Below are 25,203 nucleotides of genomic sequence, written 5' to 3'. Positions count from 1 at the left end.
TAGAAAACATGTCCATATAACTACGCAATTATTCAGTATATTCAAACTTTGCATGCTGAATTGAATACAAAGTACTTTGTACGCCCTTTTCGGTCGGACATTCGCACAAAACCGTCTCAGTGTGTTGTTCTCATGTTGTTTGAAGCGTGACGTTACAAGAAGCTTTATTTCAAAACATCCTTGATTATCCGAAATTATCGGAATAAACATTCATTTGTTTATCTCAGCACGAAACACGGTTAATGATACGGCTACATTGTTATAGTGCGATACTGAAGGAAACCAGTGAATGAAATTAGTGAAAACTGAAGCTATTATCAAACAAAAATTCACAAAAACAGTAATATTTCAACGCAATCAAAACCATTTTTTGTTTTTCACCGTGACGAAATAAAATTTTATTTATAAACGCGAGATGTAAAAGTACGAACGGATGCATAGAACATTTTCCTGAAAACCTTGTATTGTGCGGACAAACCATGACGATATGATTGCAGACAATGGCGATTATCTGAGGTAGTTAGAGCACTAAGGGCTGGTCTATAGATTTTACGTACGTAGTTGCCTGGTGAATGTATAATCGTCTTAGCACTCCCTAAAGTACCATTGCTAACGTATAGTCCGCACAGGCCGTCTGTACCAGGAAGGGCTATACCCAACAGTACACATCATGCGAGTCTCCAAACTTCTTCATTCTCTGTTTACTACCGTAGTGATATATCGAAAAGTCAAAATACACAGACGGTTCAGATGATGACTTTACGAAATATCCATTAGAATGCAGGTTAGGTGAATTACGGTAAAATCTATCAACTCGAGTTTGGTTGTTTTGGGGTCTAGGAACTCCAAACAACATGTAAAATCATATGACGACGTAGTCAAAGAGTTATGGGATCAGTGAAGGACACATTTTTGATGACATCACACCGACATTTCGTAACCGCACAAGGTACTTTACACTCACTGCATGTGACGTCCATAGCCGTGAAGTTTGCAATTTCATAATATCCAAAGTTCCCGGATTAAAAGCTCCCGCGTAAGAAACAAGAACGTGTTTAGAAAAAAGATAAACCTTTTTAGACGCCATTTATGTTACGATTAGTGTCATTGGTAGAAGTTCCATGATCCTTACTGTGGAAATAGTTTATTTAAATCGAGACAATGATTTGTAAAGAACGGTCACTCTAGATCATCTTAAGTACCGTTGAATATTGCGTTCGGTATAGGGTCTTAATGGTAAGGAATTGCCAGGTAGGTTTGGAATCTTGCATAAATTCTTGACATTTAATGGTGTTTACAAAGACAGTTTCCCGTCGAGGTAGGTCTACAGCGACTCCTCTGAAGACAAAGACAGTTTCCCGTCGAGGTAGGTCTACAGTGACTCCTCTGAAGACAAAGACAGTTTCCCGTCGAGGTAGATCTACAGTGACTCCTCTGAGGATTCTTTATAGACTGGATGAAAACAAATCTGTTTAAAGTGTAACATACTCTTCAATAACACAACCTTAGATAATCATTATTTTTGTAAATGACAAACTCCAACACACAATTGCGTTTTTAAGTTTACCCCTTTTTCATGATTTCTGATTTTTCCTACCCGATATCAACAGATATAAATTTTTCTTGTGGCGGTGGAATGCACAATTTAGCGATGATATAGATTTTTCACCTTGGTAGATTCTGGTAAACATTTTGTTTCTGGAGGTTATTGCATGGTGAAGAGATGCGTTCTGTTCTCAAATACTCCTAAATCTGTTAATGAATGCTTTTGAATTATTGTGTTATCCCCTTCCTTAGCTGATTTTTTACTTTTTTTACAATCTGTTGGTTTTTCCTTGGTTGCGTCCTTGGTTTCATGGTCATCACTGACGAATCGTAGAAGGAAGAAACAATTGTAGGATGCAATTGATCTCATCCTGTGACTGTACTATATCTTTGTAAAGTGACGTGCAGCTATTCACCCTGTGATACATTCTTTGAGGAAAGTTCTGACACGTTTAAAGGGTAAAAATATCTATAGAGACTGTTTAAAATAGGATTTTAGTACTAACTTTACTTTCAGATTTAATTATATTTTCCGAGTTTATATGAAATATACCGTGAACACACTTCTTATATATATATATATATATATATATATATATATACAGTATGTGTCTGAAATCCTATGCCATTATATTCGTCGGCATTTCTATAACTGTATAATTATAATAATAGACTTTATTTTCATTCGATTACACATTGAGTCAAAGACTCTTCTCACATGTGGTCGAAAAATATAAAATATACAGTATTTGCAGCATAGTTAAAACATAGAACATTACAAAATGTTTGATAATATCACAGAATATAACATTGATATCACAGAATTTCCGAATTATGAAAGATACATGAGTATTCATTATGATAAATTAAGTATTAAAAGTCATGCATACATAAGATCTCATTTCGCATATAAAGTATGATTATAAACACTAAATACCTAAGTGTCCAATATACATATATGGCAATGTGGCAAAGAGTAAGATTTACCAGAATATACGCTAATATAGCGTGGATTAAAACAAGAGACAGCTTGAATGTTATGATTATATATATAATCACGGAGTGTAAAATGGAAAGCTAAAAGTCTAAAAAAAAATAAAAATAAGAAACATAATTCAATACATGAAAAGTATAACATCAAAAACCAGCAGTATAATATAAGCCAAGGATAATTTAGTCACTGACTACTCTAGTTATTCTGACTATCGATTTGATTAAAATGCTTCCCACATTTTACTTTGAAGGAGCTAAGTTACTTACTGTCAGTGACAGTTGTTGGAAGCTCATTCCAGAGGCCCATTCTATTTAAAGGAGTTGTTGTATTGAAAAATTTCCCCATTGCGGAAGATCTTGTTTGAATGGCATGGACACTACTTACTGGGGTGTGACATTTTAAATAATCAGGACAAAGGTTGTTCATTGTCTTAAATATTAGGACACACTCATTGTATCTAATTCTGTGGTTGAAAGGCAGCCACTTTAATTTGACAAATAATTGTGCACTAGGAGCACTGTAGTCAACATCCAAAATAATCCGTAGTGCTCTTTTTTGGACTTGCTCAAATTTCTTTATTAGATTCTGTGAGCAGTGTCCCCATATATTTGAGCACATCTTGAGTACATCTTGAGCTTGTATATCCCAAGATAAGATGTCATCTATAATCACACCTAAAAGTTTTTCTTTCTAGAAATTTTGTAACTTACAATTACCATTTGAGATATTAAGACCTTTGGAAAGCCTTTGTTTCTTCTGCCTACTACCAATTACCATGGTTTTTTTTCCTGATTTTATAACCATTTTATTGACATTGCTCCAATTTCTAACTTTGTCAAAGTCATCTTGCAGGCATGATTCAGTGACATTAATATAATTGTCTGCTTTTTGCATAGACGTATCATCTGCATACATAAAGAGTTCACATTGATTTGAACAAAGTGACAGGTCATTAACATATACTAAAACATCAAGGGTCCTAGTAAGGATCCTTGAGGAACACCAGTTTTGACTTCAAGGGAATTACTGAGTACATTGCTGAATGAAACGTTTTGGAGTCGATTAGATAAGTAGGAAGCAAAGAAACTCATAGTATTTTTGGAACAGCCATATAATTTCATATTTTGAAGGAGCATCTTGTGGTTTAATAGGTGGAAGGCTTTACGAAAGTCTATATACATTACACCTATAAGATTCCCTTTGTCCAGTTCACCATACCATCGGTTGGTGAGAGCAGTAAGGGCAGTCTGACAGGAGTGCGTTTTACGAAAACCAGACTGGTCATCAAGGAGTAAGTTATGCCTGTTTAAAAACTGGTAAAAAGTAGACTGAATATGTTTCTCTAAAAGTTTAGACAAAACTGGAAGAATGAAAATTGGTCGATAATTCCTGACTGAACATGTCTAACCCTTTTTAAAGACAGGATTTATTTTAGCATGTTTGAATTGGTCAGGAAAAACATTCATTTCAATACACAGGTTTAATAGCTTTGTTACTGAATCAGACACAGAATCCGCTGACATTCGCAGATATTTGGTTGAAATTCCATCTACTTTTTGCTTTTTTAACCAGGGCTGTTACACAATTTCTCCATTTTTATACAGTTCACTATTTGTGAGATGTTTATGGTTATTTCTAATTCTGATTGCTGTTGACAGGTCTTCATTCTACCAATCAGGAATAGTTTTGTATTTTACCCTTTTTTCTTGTAAAGGATGTTAAGGAAAGTTTTACTCCATGATTCGATTGCCTCATTTATATACTCAGTGGATTTCACTTCAGGGAGATCCCAGTGAGCAGAATCTAGGTCATTTTTGAAAACTGATTCATCGAAGTTTTTGGTGCATCGGTATCGAATGGTATTGATTCCAGATGATTTATTGACATCAGAATTCTTTATTGCATACACTGGGTAGTGATCACTAACACTAACTCGGCTACTGTCACACACAGAGAATAAGTCAGGTATGTTTGTCCAAATATGTATCTCAATTGAACTGTCCTGTGAAGGTGATTAAACCTGTCAGAGGTTTAAACTGATTATCATAGACGACGTAATATTTATTGTTTATAACCAATCGACACGATCACGGTATCCGCTAAGTAATTACATTCCTGTGGAGCGATCCTTTTCTTAGAAATCTTTTTTTCTGTTCAGTCGATTTATTTCCCACAAACACAGGAATGATGCATATTTCATTCGATTTCTGAAAAAAACCATCCATGATAATACAACAGTGTAACATCACTAACGAATCATTGAAGGACGAAAAAGCTGTATGATGTAACATAACTGACGAGTCCTAGAAGGACGAAACAGCTGTATGATGTAACATAACTGACGAGCCCTAGAAGGACAAAACAGCTGTATGATGTAACATAACTGACGAGTCCTAGAAGGACGAAACAGCTGTATGATGTAACATAACTGACGAGCCCTAGAAGGACAAATCAGCTGTATGATGTAACATAACTGACGAGCCCTAGAAGGACAAAACAGCTGTATGATGTAACATAACTGACGAGTCCTAGAAGGACGAAACAGCTGTATGATGTAACATAACTGACAAGTCCTAGAAGGACGAAAAAGATGTATGATGTAACATTACTGACGAGTCCTAGAAGGACAAAAAAGGTATATGATGTAACATCATTGACGAGTCATTGAAGGGCGAAAAAGCTGTATGATGTAACATCACTGAGGAATCCTAGAAGGACGAAACAGTCGTATGTTGTAACATCACTGACGAGTCCTAGAAGGACGAAAACAGCTGTATGATGTTGTTTTATTTAAAGTTTGGGTTCATTGTATCTCGCTCTAAATACGCAGTTAAATTTGCTATTCACTTGTGTGTCTTTTGTACAGTCTTCGCGATTGCATGTGGTAGACACTACTGGTGGAACCCCGACATTTGCCGTAACCTGCATGCTTCCTTTTAATTTTAATACATTCGAACAGTGACAGAGATGACAAGTACACCTGTACTTGACGTTGTACTTATATTATCAGACACATTTGTGTATGATACTTTCTTATGCACGAGTGGACCTATGGGTCTAGATTTTGATTGTTTTTGTTTTGATTACTTTTGATTTCCCCAAGTTGTCTTCTAGGCTTGAAAAATTGGCCTTTAGTATCCCTGACGAGTGTTATAAGGACGAAAAGGCTGTATGATGTGACATTCATTGTTTGGCTCTACTGTATTCAACTCTAAATGTGTATTAAAAGGTGCTATTTAACTTGTGTATTTTGTAAAATCTTCATCCAAGTCAGCTCTGTATCATCAACCCATGAATGTCAGCCCTGTAATCGGAAATATACAAGTGATGTAAAGGGGCTGAAGTTGTCTTTCAATACAGCTAGATGAAATTTTAAAATGTTCGATACAAACATTGCAGAGTAACATTAAGAACACGAACTAGGTGAAGTCACATGCGATATGGAGAATTAATGCACTTCACTTAATATTCCCAGTATCCACTTGACTTTTACATTGCTCATGAATGCCAACTGAATGCAGTTCAGTATCTGAATATCTAATCAAAATCTATAAACATAATGAATATTTGATATAGGATAACTGATATTGATTTATTTAAAAGTACCCATAAACAATTTATAATAATTTAATCTATTTTACTGTAAATCTTTAAAATCTTGTAAAATCTTTTGCACCTTTCATAAAGTCTGTTGGTTTTTATTTGCATTAAAAAATATAACAAGATTGTTTCTGCGCTCTTAACATTGTAAACGTCACAGCTCAATACCTTTAAATACTATCTATTAACATTAAGTTATTAACGAAAATGTGGGAAAAGATAATCTTGCGTGGGTTGAAAAGTAGACGCAATGTTCAGACGAGTCAAGATGTAGGGAGATAAATTATGAGTGTAAACTTGATAAATATAACTTGTTATCACTTGAAATGTATTTGTACTCTTAAGAAACACATCGCTGTGAAATGTTGGTTTACATTCAAAATACCAAAGTAAAAAAATCTATGAAAACAGGTAAAATTAGCCATCAGATGTAATTGTATTCTGTGGGAGTTCTGGACGTCTTGTATACTTAGGTTTTACACGAATTATTTACTCCTTTCAGCATTACATCTTCCAGACCGTATCACTCAGACATTGATGTGTCAATCACACGCGGTTATACCGGAGTAGTAATCTATATCACGTGTCAGTGATCATTTTGGTCACATTGAAATTTCTTCTTGCTTGACATCTACTGCGTATTCCTTAGCGTTTTATTTGGAACCCATTTCTATAAATAGATCAGCCTATGTTCATTTCATTAAAGTCGTGTGGCAGATATCGCAACTTTCCAACAATTTTCATTAAAATTGAGGAACTATTTTTTTTAATTCTCAATGCGCATTTGCCAATATACTGCACACTGTATATTGTATTCGGTCTAGGTGTGAAACGGTCAATGCATTCGTGTCTTTCGCACAATTGAAACGTTATATAAAAAGATTATAATGACTACACCATTGACTTTTTGCAAATTTTCTCGACAGGAGTGATTGCTGTTTCGAGCATAACGCATTAGTGCATATATGTACCAACGAAAATTACTTTCACCACGGTTGTCATTGTTGCTTTTTATATATTATGTAATCTCCATGGCAGCATATACACTTGATATAAAAATAACTGTTATAAAACCCAGCATAACGCATGACAAGTATATCAGTACATAACTGAAAAATGGGACGAATCGCATTGGACCAAGCAAACACTAAAGTACTTTTTTACATTTTTGCGATCAGCCCTTTTTTTCTGTTGTTAATTTTGAATTTGAATACAATAAAAAGAACGTTATCATTTAAAACAAGAACATACCGAAATGTTAAAAAACTCAAAAAACAAGATTAATCTAGGTGCCCTACTTAAAGTACATATATAATAAGGCAATGTGTGTGGGAAAGGTAAGCGTCCTCTGCTTCACTAACGGTTAAGTAAATATTAGCCAATCCTTGCCCGTTATTTTACCAAACGTCATCCTCTGTGCCACTTCACATTTTCTGTTTAACCAGTGTTAAGGACGTTTTCAATAAACTTGAAGAACTTTGCTGAATTGTACAAATACAATGCGAGGGTGCGTTTTGCTGCTTTTTTATAATTTCAGGTCGATAATGGATAAATAATAAACAAATAAATAAATAAATGAATAAATAAAGGAGCGTTATGTTTACAATATGAAGTTTTAGTGATTGTGGTTTCGTGCACCGTAGAATTTAATTTCTGAGTTGACCTTGAGGTCGTCGACTCGTGTTTTAAACGCCATTGCCATATTAATAAAACAGCCCAAAACTGAAGGTTAGAATGATGTATAATTAGATATAATTGAAATGTGTCAGTGCCATGTATTGATCTGAGGAGTTCCCCTCCCCCGCCATATCTCTCTCATGGGAGGCGTTCGGAATCCCTTTCTTTTCTTCGCTTCATCGATCGCAACATCATTCCGGTGAGTTTTTATCGGCCTCGCTTTCAGAACATAACTTACTCATCTGGAGTTGTTCATCAGTTGTGAGACAAACAAAAGCTATGAATAAATGTGTTCCTAACTTTCAGGCTGGTCAAACAAACGGAGTGGGTATTGGACAGAGAAATATATTGCATAAGGCTTGTATATGGTAATTAATATTCAAATTCATACCCCAAGAAGTACTAGGGTCATGTTGTGTATTGACCGGTGTTTACAAAAGGTCCTAATTATATTACTCGGGCAATAAATAAGCATGAATGTTTCATACCCACAGTAATTATTTTATCTCTCGTTTTATGCATGACCTCGATCCATATATTACCCATGATGCCTATGTAGCGGTCAGTTTACGCGTTATTTATATCTCTGGACGTTTGATGAACCGGAACTACAAAACCACTTGACTTTTGACCTTTGACATGGCCGAGGTATTTGGAGTGTTTATCCACACGTGTACGTTGGAGTGTGTTAAGTATTTTTTTCTGTTTACATAACATCATCCATTGGATGTAATTCAGAAAGTACGGTACTTGTTACCGTAAATAATCTGGATTTATTTTTATATATCAAAATGTTTGACTGTATTTCATTGATCGGTTAATTGTTGAGTTGGAAATCAACAACTTATCCCAAAGCGAAGTATTGTTCTTTAAGGGAATCAAAACCCCAGAAAGAAGACATACAGTATGTGATACACATTAATGCCAACTACTGTGTACAGTGAACTATCCTTGGATTTTTTAAAAGTGTTGTATCAGAAAACTGGTTAAACTTACAACCGCTATTTCTGTAATGCATTATCGGCAATATCAAGACAACATAGTGGAAAAAGTCTTCAAATTACAATAAACTCGGTGGATTACTTGTCAGCATCTTGTGAGCGACTTTCTGTGATATGTTTAATAAACTCGGTGGATTACTTGTCAGCATCTTGTGAGCGACTTTCTGTGATATGTTTAATAAAGTTTGTGGAATTTAGGAGTAAAAAGCATTGTCCGTCGTTGCCAACTGTGTGAAAACTGTGTGGACTTAAATCTGCATTATGTAAGTACGATTTCTTTATTTTACATTAACACCAAATTAAACACCATGACCTATGCTTAGCATTAATTTATGTATTCCCATCAGTGGTTCATAAAGTAGTTCAGAAACAGTTCAAACAGTATTTTGTGTGAACATGTTTGATAAACTCCGCGATAATGGTAACTTTAATACATACATCACATTAAAAACAAAAGAAGCGATATGGAATTTGATTTTTTAATTCTCTAGAATTGTGTGTAAGTTTTGTACAATATAATTTGTCATTGTCCAGTAGACGCTATGGTGCAATGAAATTCCATTTCCTGTACATGTTCAATCAAACCGATAAAAAGGAATTGTCACCTCTCTTCCCGGGGTGTTCTTTATGTAGCCAAACAGTATGTTAAATGATATCCCATTCTAACATTTCCGTCTACTTTGACGAATTTCGATCATCTTACTTGGTTTTCGTCTAGTTCCTGGACAATTTAGCCCCATTAGGTCTGTAGTGTATTCTTTGAGGGCCTATTTAGAAATCACACACATGCAGCTACAAGCGTAAACAAAATGTATTGCTGAGTCCCTAACGCGGCTGTAATGACGCTTTAAGTGAAGACTCCCGAGAAATCTTCCTCATTTGGATTCTCTAGAGTCTTCATTGGCATGCATTGATACAGAGAATTGCGGAAATTGACCATATACCCACTCGTTGTTATGTAAGGTAAACACAGCTAGAGAGTAAATTGATAATCGTTATTCTCGGCCGAGACATAGACGCCTTGGTCATAATATGTGTATTTGTAAACTGACCTCTGTTGTACCTTTCATATTTAGAATAATATTCAGAATCTATTTTTATAAAGATGTGTACAAAAATTGTTTACCTTGGTTCTGGTTACACATATCTTCGTGTTTACTGTTTTTAGGTAAATCATGTTTACTGTTTACAAAGGCATTACATATATATATTGTAAAATGTCTTCCAAAATTCATATCGAGTACAGTCGAACCTCGTTATCTCGAACTCGTATAAACTCAAAGTATTTCGTCTGTCCCGGCCTGATTCTTTTCAAACGGTCTTGTCGACATCGAAATATCGAAGTTTGTCATATGACCAATCATTTTTGTGATGAGCATAGAACATCAAATAATTTTGAAATTACCTGCAGGGTACTTTGGAATCTATATTTTTATAACACTGATAGGGCATATGTGTTTCAACTGAAATGTTATAATAACAATGTAATAGACTGCAGTAATTGTATAAATTTGCCTGTTGGGAAAATGTTGGTTTAGTCTTTTATAAAACAATAAAGAGAGAAAAATACTATATTCGGAAAAAACTAAACATTCCGGCCTGAAAAAACATCCATGTTTACAAAACTTGGTCAGTTTGATACATGGTTACAAGTACAAGTACGTTATCTGTTTAACTCTCCATCAGACAATACGTTATTGTAACACCAAACCTTGTTCTTGCTTAAGTTTACAAGTCTTGTTTGTATGTCAAAATAATGTGTTTGGTTATATTTCATAATATATTCTACATCGTACTACAACGATCGATCTATACCATTGATCCGACAAAAAACCACCGGAAAAAACAAATCGGTCTAAAGTTCAGTTTGAGTTAAATCAATGGTTTTAATCAATACAATAATATTTAAAACAACGTTTGGATAATAAGCGACAAAGTTTTCCGATGGCTGGAACAACAACAGAGTTCCGAACGTCTGGACAACAGGAAGCACGCGCTGTTTGGGCACCATTGATTGTCTGCTGTGATCATTGCCGTCTTGGGTGACCGTAATTGATCCCCGACACGCTGTAGACAAAACTGTACCTATGAATTATTCGCACGATACCTATACACACAACCTCTCGTGTTGTTCGTTTCCATTGCGTATATATATTGTATTTGGAAAGAAGGACAAATGATGCACATGAAGATACAATTATCAAGCCTAGATACAACATTTAAAAACACGTGACCATGAACATCTCTTATTTATATATTTACCACATAACACTGTTATCAGTTCAATGACACATATATGTATTTGTGTTATGATATCACGTATATTTGATAAAACCTTCCGGTGCTGAAGCTGGCGGAAGATTTCCATTGACTCAATCGTGACGTCATAACGTTATTAGAACGCCATATGCATCGTGATGTCATCATAGAAGGGAGCTAAGGAATGACGATATCGACAATCTAGCTTTTATGTAAGGCTGATATGACGCTGTTTCCGCGAATGCTTGTTAACGTGTCGAAGTCACTGTTCAACATAACAGTCCTGGAAACATGCAGCTTTAACATTTGTCGGTGGTTCAATCGGTTTTTTTTTTTTTTTTTGAAGAGGTAAATGAAAAAGTTACCATTGTTTCATAAATTTTATGTACAAATCGCTATGCACTGTAAACTTGTTTTTACAATGTTCCATTTTTTCCAGTTTTACCAAAACCTTCAAGCTATTCTTTTTTCATGGAAGTCATGAAATAGACTGTTTTTTGTGTATATTTTATTCCAACCTTGAAAATTTTAACCTCCCCAACATATCAATATCAACATTGTACGGATGGACTGCAGTTTAAAATATGTATCTAAGCACGACACTGTTAATAACAAGGAAGGAAATACAAGGAAGTGTTGGCTTGCTAATGACAGGAAGATAGAAACCAAACACTGCCCTTCACCGAAGTGTGATCTTTACCATAGAAACAGCTGGATACCCCAAGGACACTACTGGACGCCTTGTGATGTGTACCAAACTAACCATGAACCGTGATAAACAGGCTCCACCTATTCCCCGTGTGTATAGCATCCGCTTTAGTTGTAATAGAGGTGTCCATTACTGTCACATACATATTCTCACTAGAATTCATTCCCTGTATGAAACTTTTGAGCAAAATATCAAGTTTTTTTTCAAAAAGACAAATAGAAATTATTATCTATAATTCCCATGACCAGTAAAATTTGTAATATCTCATTGCAAGCCTCGTCTTCAGATGACCATCATGGCTGCCATGGCCTTTTCTATATAAGATGGCCAAAACGTTTACCAGATATTCAATAGTGCTCTTCTATACACTGCTTTATTTTTCATCCATTTTTTTTCTTCCTCGTTCCATCAGTGATTAATCTATCCCAAAACGTTCTGATGTTTCTTCGTTCTTTCAATCGTTTATCCAGACGTTATGATAACATCCTATACCATTAACACAACCTCCAGCGAATTCGCTTACTATATCTCTATCTCGGCAACCTCCAGCGAATTCGCTTTCTATATCTCTATCTCGGCAACCTCCAGCGAATTCGCTTACTATATCTCTATCTCGGCAACCTCCAGCGAATTCGCTTTCTATATCTCTATCTCGGCAACCTCCAGCGAATTCGCTTTCTATATCTATATCTCGGCAACCTCCAGCGAATTCGCTTACTTTATCTCTATCTCGGCAACCTCCAGCGAATTCGCTTTCTATATCTCTATCTCGGCAACCTCCAGCGAATTCGCTTTCTATATCTCTATCTCGGCAACCTCCAGCGAATTCGCTTTCTATATCTCTATCTCGGCAACCTCCAGCGAATTCGCTTTCTATATCTCTATCTCGGCAACCTCCAGCGAATTCGCTTTCTATATCTCTATCTCGGCAACCTCCAGCGAATTCGCTTTCTATATCTCTATCTCGGCAACCTCCAGCGAATTCGCTTTCTATATCTCTATCTCGGCAACCTCCAGCGAATTCGCTTTCTATATCTCTATCTCGGCAACCTCCAGCGAATTCGCTTACTATATCTCTATCTCGGTGGAACTTACTCAATGTCGTTGTTATTTTCCTTGTCGCCATTTCACTTTAGCTGTCTTTACTCGTTTCCTTTCTCTCCTCCTGTCATGTAACCAGTGTCACCTTGTCATTCTGTCCTGTATCCTTCTCTATTTTGTTTTTTTTTTATATCCCTTGTTTGTCCACTAACATCTTCATTTGGTCCCAACATTCGTTCCTTCCATGCTCCGATCTCCTGTCAGTTTCTTTAGGTAATACCTCCTCTTCTTCTGTTCTATCTGTGTGTGAACATTACTTGAAAGGTTCCTTGTAAACCGGAATTTGTTATTCTAACTTGTTAAACATATATTTCAACAGGAACCACATTAGCCCTTTCTTTAAACCACCCCTTACAACTGTTCCCCCACCCGTCATAGCCCATCTCGTTCCCAAAAGCAACAGCTTCTATATCGTGTCGAACCTTTCACCGCCTGTAAATGATTATCAATTTTGTCTGTGTACTTCAGAAAATATTTTCAACATAGACTGGCTACGGTAGCGCAGAGCCCAGTCTGGCACTAAAACTCACCTCCTTACTTGTATACGCTAGCCCCATGGGTGCCAAGAAAATCTCCGTCTTCTTGGTGCACGCGTGTTGTGGCATCACTCCCTAGAACAGCGTTTATTCATTAGAAGTATATGTAGTAAAACATTCTTTGTTATCGATTATGAAATTCATCATAAACTTTCCCGGGGGATCAAACTCTCTCAGCTGATCACAAAACGCATGGAATTTTCCTGGCAGTTTTGTATCAGATGTCAAAACTGGCAGTTCCTTCGATAGGTCTTTTGAGGTGTTTCTGTAGCCTAGTCTTCAAAACACGGAAAAGACTAAAACTAAATCCGCGTCAACATTATGCTTGTTAATGCGCCTTAAACAATGGCGTCGCTTGTGAATCGTACTAGACAAAGGATTAAACCGTGACATCCCAACAGAGTGATGCTTTCAAACATTAAAACATTGCATGCATGAATTATGCCTGTGACATCCAAAGGTTGCCCGCTATGCGAGGGTTTGGTGATGATGCTGACGATGGAGATCCATTTAAAATAGACGGGTCAGTATTGTTTTGTTTCATTATCCAGAATGTTTACTTAAAATGGTGCCTCTGCGCAGCGGAATTATGGGAGTTACTTTTTCAACAAATTGTGTCGCACTTGGTTGTAGTGGAGTTTTTGTATTGTTTAAATTGATACACGCCAATCTAAATTTTTTAAAATATCAGATATTTTGTTATTTTAAATAACACTTGGAGTCTTAAGTACGTCTGTACCTAGTAGAAGTTGAACAGATATTGCATAATATTTTTATTGTTTCTGCATGCAAATGAGTCACTGGAAGTCTCGCGAGAATTAGATTGAAGAATTAATGGATTGAGACTTGTCTGATACCTCCGTAAGATTGATATGTTACGTTTAAGCATTATAGACCTGTTCAACTTTAAAGATTCATGAGTTGTTGCCTGCTCTACACAATGCCAATTGTGTTCAGTATCACTTAGAATTCTATATCATAATTAAACTCAATTAACAGTTGCCGATGTTTCCGATTTTATTAAAGGATTCAGATTCTACCCGTCTTTCTTTTAAAATGCTATTTTTACGATCCTCCTCGGCTGTCGTCGAAAACCTGACACTGGAAACGCGTTTGAATATTTCACATTAATCATATTAGCGATAAGAACGCCACCTACCGATCAAGTTTGATACCAAAATAATTTATGACATGTTGTCGCCAGGAGCCTTTGTGACGGTAAGGATAAATCACAATGAGAGATATTGAATATGTGGACACATAGTAATACTTGGTGTGATTTATGAACCAATCTGCTCCCCCAGTAATAGTGGTATCATTACGCGGGTGGTTAACGTAATCTATGAACGGACACTGAAGTATATTGTGTCATAATCCTACTCACAAGCACTGGATGTGATAATTGTTTATTTTTGCAGTGCAGAACATACCAAAACCGATTTCCACGAGGATCCTCGTTTCATCACCTTTTTCTAAACCCAGCGATATTTGTAAAGGCACATCCATATATAGTTTGATAATTTTTCAGACATACAAGATTCTACATACAAGGACGGAGAGAGTACTATTAATTCATGCGGGCGGAGTTGAATAAGCTAAAGGATTTCAGAGGCTTGATTTAATTATTATGTTTTCATTTTTACTAAATCAAAACCTGTCTCAATTGACTGGAAGCATATTTCATATCCGGTTTCATGGGTTCCGGATTATACAGTGTCGATATGAGATGACATTGGTTTCTTTTAGACCTTATTAGTACAGTAAGGTCACACGTGACAGGAAGTCAATACCTGGTAGATATTTAAAATAATTAAACAAACCGTTAACTTAAAAGATTGATTTGAAAAAAAAAACCCAAATATTGCAGATATGAAATGGAATGGTGATGTAGTTGGTATGTATCTTTGTAACAAGAAAAGAACGTTCTGTGTACGATGAAGTATATATCTTCTGTCAATAGAAATGATGTTTATGGTTGAAGTATTCACGGATTTTCGAAAAGCTTAAATCCTTTAAATGAGCTTATGAAATCAAGATGGCTTCCTCTACTGATTTTCATTTACGACATATCGACTTTTTGTCGTTTTATTTCGTCATCGAGAAAAATAAACTCTTGAAAATATATTTTTTCAAGTTACTCAATATCGCAGGAGGTTTCGCAATTGTCATTTTAGTGTTGAGGGTTTTTTAGGTCTGATATGACTGGTTTCATCATGACAACGTAGTCCTGATGGACAGGAATGTGCGTCCTTTTGTGTGAGGCGACTTTATGTCTTTGAAGTAATCCTATTTACACCCGAGACTTGTATCAGGTGTCCTTGAACGACACAAAGACTGCACCACGCATGTTTTTTCTGTAACGGACGACTGGAGTTTTAACCTTGACAGGACGTACTTACTTCCGTTGCGATAAAACTAATTATCTTGTTCATTAGATTAAAACGACAATTTTATAGGACATTGAGTGTTTCTCAAAGCGTTATTATCATCGATTTTCGACCGACATCATATTAAATTTATCTTGATCTTGTATCGGCCTAATTTTAACGTACGGAGGTAGGATAAACGTGGTTATAACGTTAAATGTCAGGTGGTCGTAATGACCAGGTTATTGCACATTGGAAGCCAGAAATCAAAGTCCACGTGAAATACTGCAGCACCTACACCACACTCCAATATCTGTCGCCCATGGTTCGTCGCTCTTTTGAGTAACGAACAGGTGTAGCATCGACGGTTAACTTCTGTGATAATGTTCGTTCTCGTTATTTTTTTGTGACCTTGTTCTCATATGAGAACGTGACATTACTTACTTGATCTAACCAAGCTTTACATGGCGGGTGCCGTCGATATAGCAGAAGACGCTTACTCTTCCAGAACACATTGTCTTTGTCTCCTTGTACTTTTTCTTGGGTATTCGTATAAATAATCCGTATGTCCATATTTGGCCTAGTTTGATTGTTTTCTTGTGGTTTTTTTATATACGACAGTACACTGATATAGTAAGTTCGATTTCGGCAAGGAAAGAGATCCCAATGATATCAAGTTTTGATTACATGAAGTTAAAATGCATATTTATGGGCGATGTTCTACCGAATTTCACCGGACATTGTACGCTCTATTGGTAAAAGTTTGAAAGTAAATACTACAGTGTACAATTCATTCCTGTACCAGTGTAAACGTTAACAAAGCCGCTTTTTCCCGGGTGAAAGTCACATAATTCCACAATTTTATATAATGTTATCAAACAGAAATAGTTGCTTTAAAAATCTTTACTGAATTTCCACATGAACGTTTGTACATCAACACGAACAATGTCTTTATTTCTGCCAAATGTGATGCTTCAACCCTTCGGAACACCCTATATTATTCCTCTTGTTTAATCCTTTATTTTTTCTTACAGTCTCTGTGTATCTACCCTGGGTGTTGTTGACATGTTGGTATTTAATGACATTACGGTGTGTGGTGTGACCATTTAGAGTTAAGTACGTTAATATGTGACCATTTAGAGTCAGGTACGTTTTTATATGACCATTTAGAGTCATGTACGTTTATGTGTGACCATTTAGAGTTAAGCACGTTTATGTGTGACCATTTAGAGTCAGGTACGTTTATGTGTGACCATTTAGAGTTAAGCACGTTTATATATGACCATTTAGAGTCAGGTACGTTTATGTGTGACCATTTAGAGTCAGGTACGTTTGTGTGACCATTTAGAGTTAAGGACGTTTATATGTGACCAGTCAGAGTTAAGCACGTTTATATATGACCATTTAGAGTCAGGTACGTTTATGTGTGACCATTTAGAGTTAAGCACGTTTATATATGACCATTTAGAGTCAGGTACGTTTATGTGTGACCATTTAGAGTCAGGTACGTTTATGTGTGACCATTTAGAGTTAAGCACGTTTATATGTGACCAGTTAGAGTTAAGTACGTTTATATGTGACCATTTAGAGTCGGATACGTTCATATGTGACCATTTAGAGTCAGGTGCGTTTATATGTGACCATTTAGAGTCAGGTGCGTTTATATGTGACCATTTTAATTGAAAGTAATGTTTTCCTCTTTCTATATCCTCTTGCACCTTTTTTGGACTTGCTCATGATGCCAAAATGTTGCGCTAAAACTGCAATACATAAAATTCCGTGAGATAGATATAATACTCTGAAGGAGAATGAAAGGCGTGTAGTGGAGTGTACATTCAGGGAAACAGCAGAAACACCATTCCATTCATTTTCACACTCGCTAGTATATTTCGTTCTCTGGCAGTTCCTGGAAGAAACTTCGGAACACTACACAAGTGTTTGTGAAAAAAACATAAATGTATCCTTTTGAAGTGTTTTTAGTATGAAAGTATTATCAAATATCGTGAAAAACTCATCAAAACCCGTGAAAAACTCATCAAAACTCGTGAAAAACTCATCAAATATCGGGAAAAACTCATCAAATATCGGGAAAAACTCATCAAAAATCGGAAATATCGATTTCCTCTGTATGATGTGAATTACTTATAGAAGTAGACGAATGGAAATTGGAAATGTCAGCTCAGTCAGATAGACCATTCAGTATGTACCTATCCATGATATACTATCTCTGTTTCCTTTATGTCACGTGACCTTATCTCTATTTATTTATTTTCAGATACCTTCGTACTGTTTTTCACTTGTTTAAGATTTTTTCCTTTAAATAAATTCATGATCAACCCCATTATCAGTGTGATAACCTTATTACCTATTTCGAATATAACTTTATGGAGCTATGATTGTCAGAATTCATTGTGAAGTCATTGCTTCATGATGTCATTGCGCCTTCTTAGAGGTTCTATAAATATTGAGAGGCATATATAACACTGTAAGATCCTCTACAAACGTGTCTGTTTTTAGTCTTGGGTTTGAACAATCTAATTGCGATCAGAAGACAATTAGCTGACGTGGCACTTGCTAAAGTTGACATAGATGTATAGAATCGGAAGCAACACTTTACAATTCGTACCTCATCGTATTGTTCTTTAAATGAAATCTAAACGTTATATGACTTCGGCTTTTCTATAAAACATTTTGTTGGTATTTTACATATTTTACATTTTCTTTTGGTTTGATTTACGGTTACGTTATGGATTTCCTTCCTTTCTAAAAAATCGCCTGAGTGATATTTATGTACTAACCTGATTCAAAGTAAGCATTACATAGGTAATACATGGTAAGTATGTGTAAGTGAGGGAAACACAAAAATGGCCAGACTCTGGCCAATCCCTTTTGTATCTTTCTGTTCTGAGCCAAAATACAGGTTATATATTAAAACACTGACCATGTATTCTATTTATCCTGTCACATTGATTGAGAATCAGACTATTTATATTTCTACAGTTTTATCGTTCAATCCTTATTTACCTGACGTTAGGCTGAATTTTGCCTAATGTCGTATGCGGAAATAATTGCTCTGCGCGGGAATATAGTTCAAAACATCCAACAAATATGACAGCAAATTCATGATTTTTAGGTAATAAACTTGTTCTTTATGACATATAAAATAGTTTCAATAGTTGAACGCATTCTTTAAGTAAATGTAGAGAGTAATTCAGTCGAATTAACATACGTGCTAAAATGCAGCTGTTTTCTGTCAGTGCCGAATACAAAACAGTATATATGTGACAGGTGTATTCTGTCAGTGCCGAATACAAAAAAAGTATATATGTGACAGGTGTATTCTGTCAGTGCCGAATACAAAAAAGTATATATGTGACAGGTGTATTCTGTCAGTGCCGAATACAAAAAAGTATATATGTGACAGGTGTATTCTGTCAGTGCCGAATACAAAAAAGTATATATGTGACAGGTGTATTCTGTCAGTGCCGAATACAAAAAAGTATATATGTGACAGGTGTATTCTGTCAGTGCCGAATACAAAAAAGTATATATGTGACAGGTGTATTCTGTCAGTGCCGAATACAAAAAAGTATATATGTGACAGGTGTATTCTGTCAGTGCCGAATACAAAAAGTATATATGTGACAGGTGTATTCTGTCAGAGCCGAATACAAAAAAGTATATATGTGACAGGTGTATTCTGTCAGAGCCGAATACAAAAAAGTATATATGTGACAGGTGTATTCTGAAAACAGCAACGTTTGTACATCAGCGAAAGTGCTCAAACGTTGAATATAATTTTGGTCATAATAATGACATTTGATGACATAGTCGGAAGAGAGTTGGTCTATGTAACGGCGGGTGAGGATCAGAGTTGTAAGCTTCGACGCTCCCTATAGTTTGGTTAATAATGTCAGTTGCTTAGGAAACAGAAAAAAAACTCCCGGTGTTTGTTGCCTTTGATATGTCCTCGGAGAAAGCATTTTTATCCTAATTTCTCAGGATGCGACGGACCTCACGTATGTTGTTCATTGAGGTAACATCTTACTATTACAGTCAGGCATTGTCTCAAAATACCTCTTGCTGTTCACGGGACTGTTAACCCAGAAACAACCAAATGCAACTCATTTCTTAAAGTACATAAGTTCCAGTCGGCTATGATAATGAAAATATAGTTGATAGATTTCCAAGAAATACAGGGATTGATTTTGATGGCTCTCTTCCAGACAAATTAATCCCCTGACAATTCTTTCATTCTGTCCTCCATCACAAAAGCCTTTAATTCGTTATATGTCTGATCAGTCGCTTATATAATTTCTTGTCTCGGCATTATATACATTTACATTTGATAGTGGTAGTCAGAGCTTAAAGCTGTCATATCTATGTAATCATATGAGATTTTATATAGTTTTTTTTTCAGATATATTTTTGTGATTTTCCCCGTTATGATTTCACTTACCTATTGGCCTTCGAGCAATTTCTTCATCAATTAGGCTATAGCTTAATTAAAGTTTAATTAATTTTATGGAATTTTTAAGGATATTGTTAGTTCTTACACCAGGCAGATTTTCTTTCTGAAATTTCTCTTGGTAAAATGTTACATTTCAAAGTCATCAACCTTATTTTTACAATGTCGTCAAAGAGTGTACAAAAGATGTACGTGAGTGATACCTTTTAGTACAAATTTAGAGATAGATACAGTAGAGTCAGATTAAGTAAACTGCAACATACAGCTTTTTCGTCCTTATATGACTCGTCACAGATGCTAAGGGCCTGAATTCCTAAAGTCTAGGAGGCGACGGAGAAAAATAAAAAATGATCGAAAAAGTCCTAATCTAAGCGGGGAGGTGCGCTTGACCCATCACCCAATAAATTTCCTAACTTTCATTTATCAAATAATTTTAGAACAATGTCAAGTATATGCAAATGAATAAATATTTGTGTATGTTAAGTCACAAAAACAACATTTAAGTTCAACCTTCGTCTACTCTTTTAGCATGTAACAACGAGAAACCTATATTTTATTATATATCTTATATTATAGAGTATTGCTTCTGTGTTATTCAAACGACATGCTTTTAACATGTAGCATTAAGTCAATGCTGTACCCGTTGTAGCAAAGCAGCAGCTACTTTCCGTCTGACAATACACAGGGAAATCCCCGAGCATACCGATATTGTGGTATGTTGTGCCCCGAACTATTGCTGAAATGTCTTTGTAGCACGGAATCTTCCATTCAGCCATGTCTGGTATGGAGATCAATGTCTCTTTACTTTCATGGATAAGTGCCCCCACAAACGGGGCTTAAATCACCCGTTCTACATGTGCAGTGCACCAAAGCTACATAGGATGCTGGTCTGGTCCGTACGTTCTAAAAGGCCATATTGACACATTTCATTGCTTTTAGTTTACATGATTTTGTTTTATGTTTGTTTTTGTTTCTTTTTCATTTTTTTATTTGTTTATTTGTATGTGTGGCTTTCTTTTGTTTTTTATGTCCATACAAGGTGTGTTATACTACTTATAACTGACGTCTCTGCTGACAAAGGAAGAAAATTAGAGTTTAAAATTAGCTTGTATTACGAACGTACACGTATTTAAAAAAAATATTTTATTTGACACAGCGTTGAGAGTATATGATATTTACTACGGACCGGTGATGACCTATGAGCGGAAAATTAAACCAGACAGGAAAAAAATAAATACTGTCCTAACTGGGGTGTTGCAACGCTTTTAGACGTCTTCATTGTCACACATGTCGGTATTACCTAATTTTAATTCGTCTTAACGTTTTTTTTTCTAAGTTAACAAAATGACGTCATCTGTTCCCAAATAATGACGTCACGATATTTTTTTCAGGAAATATTCATATCAATTTAACTGTTATTGATGACATTGAAAAAATAAATCTGATAAAACTTTTTTTCTCGAATTAATGCTCCATTGTGTTGATATATTTTATTTTTTTAATACAAAATGAATATTGTTTAAATTGTCATGATCTCGCGACAGCGATCAAAACGTGGACTAATTTCAACAAATCCATGCATAATTCATATACCATGTCAATCCGCTAGAGTATACATGTAAATGCATAGCTTTTAGGACTAATTTCTTTTACATGGCTTAATGTCTCCGAACCGTTTCATGTTTATACAAATATGAAAATATGAGACAATCTTAAAAGCGAGAATGGGGTTCACTGGCATGTAAATAACTATTAAGAAATATATCACCTCTGCGCGTGCTTACAATTTAATTGACCACTGGTGTCAGTCACATGGTGATTGGTTCCCGGTTTAGATCGCCTGTTAAACAATGCGAGTAGGCAAATGTTGAATTACAAATGTTTAGGTGCACATGTACATTATGTAGGTCAGAAAACTCGCATTTTCAACATGTTTTCAAGATTATTTACTTGTACGTTAGTACATTTGTCTCTCGTGTCGTCAACTTCAACAAAACGAGCCCGATCTACAGAAGAGACGTTTACTTAGGACAAAATGCATTTATAATTAACCACACTACCGGTGTGCAACAGTTGTATCCTTAACTTTTAAGATAAATAAATGAAAAAAAAATAATATAAAAAATCTCAATAAAATCTGACCCCAGTCCCATACAATTTATCTTACATACATGTAGTTTATTTAAACATATACACTTCAATTTCTTGCCTTTGAATAAATTGTATCAATGGCACGAAACACTCCTCTTCATTTCCTGTTACAATTATCTTTATATATCTTTATCTTCATTTCCTATTACAATTATCTTTATACATCTTTATCTTCATTTCCTATTACAATTATCTTTATATATCTTTATCTTCATTTCCTATTACAATTATCTTTATATATCTTAATTTCCTATTACAATTATCTTTATATATCTTTATCATTTCCTATTACAATTATCTTTATATATCTTTACAATTATCTTTATATATCTTTATTTCCTATTACAATTATCTTTATCTTAATTTCCTATTACAATTATCTTTATCACCATTTCCTATTACAATTATCTTTATATATCTTTATCTTCATTTCCTATTACAATTATCTTTATATATCTTATCTTCATTTCTGGATTTAAACAGCGACAGGTCACAACACACTTTTTCGAGAGATGCATGTTGAGGTAGACAACACACATACTGTTTAATAACCATTAACATGGTTTTATTTGGAAATATATGTATTTCTTTGTACGAAATGAAATTCGGTGTGTCCGAAGGTCGCTAGTACGCAGGTCATTCGAGAACGTAGCATATCTTACTTTGACTGACCTAAAGATTTTTTAAGACATTGCAAAAACGTCTTTTTGTTTTCATAGGAATGAGCTTTCCGAAAAATAAAAAGCAAATGATAACTGGGTCCAAATATTAGATATAACACTCAACTATATTTTACAGAGCCAGACCCACTCCTCGACCGATATTGTTTTATAAAAAAAAAATCTTGATTTTCTATTTTTCTCGGGTAGCAAAAGTTCTGATTAACCCTGTAATACCGCAATTTTAAAGTAAATCGCTACCAATCTAACGTAATAAATAGTTTTATAAAATAATTCGAAACGACAGTGCTGATTCATAATTTAGCGGGAAGTCCTGACTTCTGACGCATGCGCAAAGAACTGTAAATAAATATGCCGTCTTCCAACATGGCAGAAACACAGGCACTCGAGGCCAGGATATTATTTTTTAAACATTGATTTTTGTTTTAGCACTCATGACTGACGTTATTTAAACGAAATATCAGCAGAATTCAAGTTTATGTGCCGGTTGACAAATCCGAGGTCCACGGTCATTAAAAATACACAAGGCAAGCAACTCCAGATTTTAAAAAATCGACCCCTCGCTTGGAAACTGGCTCAAAAAAAGTAGTTATGATAAGTTCCTTGTAAAACAATATGTATCCGTAGGTAGTGTGTATATTTACCTTTTATTTGGTGCATAACATTAAAGGCAACGAGAAATTCACAATACGTACATGAGATTAACATCTCAATAACCGGAGATTTTATCGTCCATGTAATTATCTTTGACGGAAGTAACATGCCATTTCAAGGGCGGTCACTCCGACTTTTTGGGAGAGGAGTTCCGGATAGCACTATACCAGTGAACAGGTAAGAAAGGTTCCGATGTCATTACGCGCGTAACTTCAAAATAGATATTTTTATTTCTACAAATACATTTGCGGGGATGGAAAAATAATGGCTGGGCAAAGAAAATCACTATGGAAAAAATCATTTAATTTCCAATTTCTAAGTTAATATATTCCCCCAAGATATTTTTCATAAATTGCGCCCTTTTTTCATTATCTGCATGATTTTTTTCTATTTTTTTTTTTTTGAAAAAAAATTCTCATTACCGCCAGCTTGATTGAAAGTTGATGCATTCTGTATAATCCCTTACCATGATATTGTATCCGAGTTGGCAAATGTGGACTTTCTTTGCCCAGCCATTATTTTTCCATCCTCGCAAATGTATTTGTAGAAATAAAAATATCTATTTTGAAGTTACGCGCGTAATGACATCGGAACCTTTCTTACCTGTTCACTGGTATAGTGCTATCCGGAACTCCTCTCCCAAAAAGTCGGAGTGACCGCCCTTGAAATGGCATGTTACTTCCGTCAAAGATAATTACATGGACGATAAAATCTCCGGTTATTGAGATGTTAATCTCATGTACGTATTGTGAATTTCTCGTTGCCTGTAATGTTATGCACCAAATAAAAGGTAAATATACACACTACCTACGGATACATATTGTTTTACAAGGAACTTATCATAACTACTTTTTTTGAGCCAGTTTCCAAGCGAGGGGTCGATTTTTTAAAATCTGGAGTTGCTTGCCTTGTGTATTTTTAATGACCGTGGACCTCGGATTTGTCAACCGGCACATAAACTTGAATTCTGCTGATATTTCGTTTAAATAACGTCAGTCATGAGTGCTAAAACAAAAATCAATGTTTAAAAAATAATATCCTGGCCTCGAGTGCCTGTGGGCAGAAAGCGTGCGAGGGAAGCTCCGCGCCCTCGACCGGCTGGTTCATACTCTGTATCGCTCTCTGTTTGGCTCTCTCGTAAAGTATCACTCTAAAATCATATTCATAAATACTCTATCATCGAATAATCGCTTTAGATAGATCCATTTCGCGATGTTCTATATGTTTGTTACCGTATCGTAGCCCCCATTTGAGGGCCTCCCTGCAATTAATCGTAGTTTTTCTCGTAATCTGCACGTTTTTGTGTCATATCTAAGCATTGAAAGATGTGATCAATACATACAATAGATGATTTTCATGCAGGATATATAGAGTATTGGTTGCATTTATCGGTAAAGTCTCTTTACAAGCGATGTCACATGGACGTACTACTCACCTCTTCCTCCATTTTTGTTTTGGTTCT

This window comes from Ylistrum balloti, unplaced genomic scaffold (assembly GCF_031769215.1).
Source record: "Ylistrum balloti isolate Yb309-2 unplaced genomic scaffold, AGI_CSIRO_Ybal_v1 Utg371184, whole genome shotgun sequence".
Lineage (NCBI taxonomy): Eukaryota > Metazoa > Mollusca > Bivalvia > Pectinida > Pectinidae > Ylistrum > Ylistrum balloti.
The sequence above is the reverse complement of the archived record's forward strand: the minus strand, read 5'-3'. Positions refer to the sequence as shown.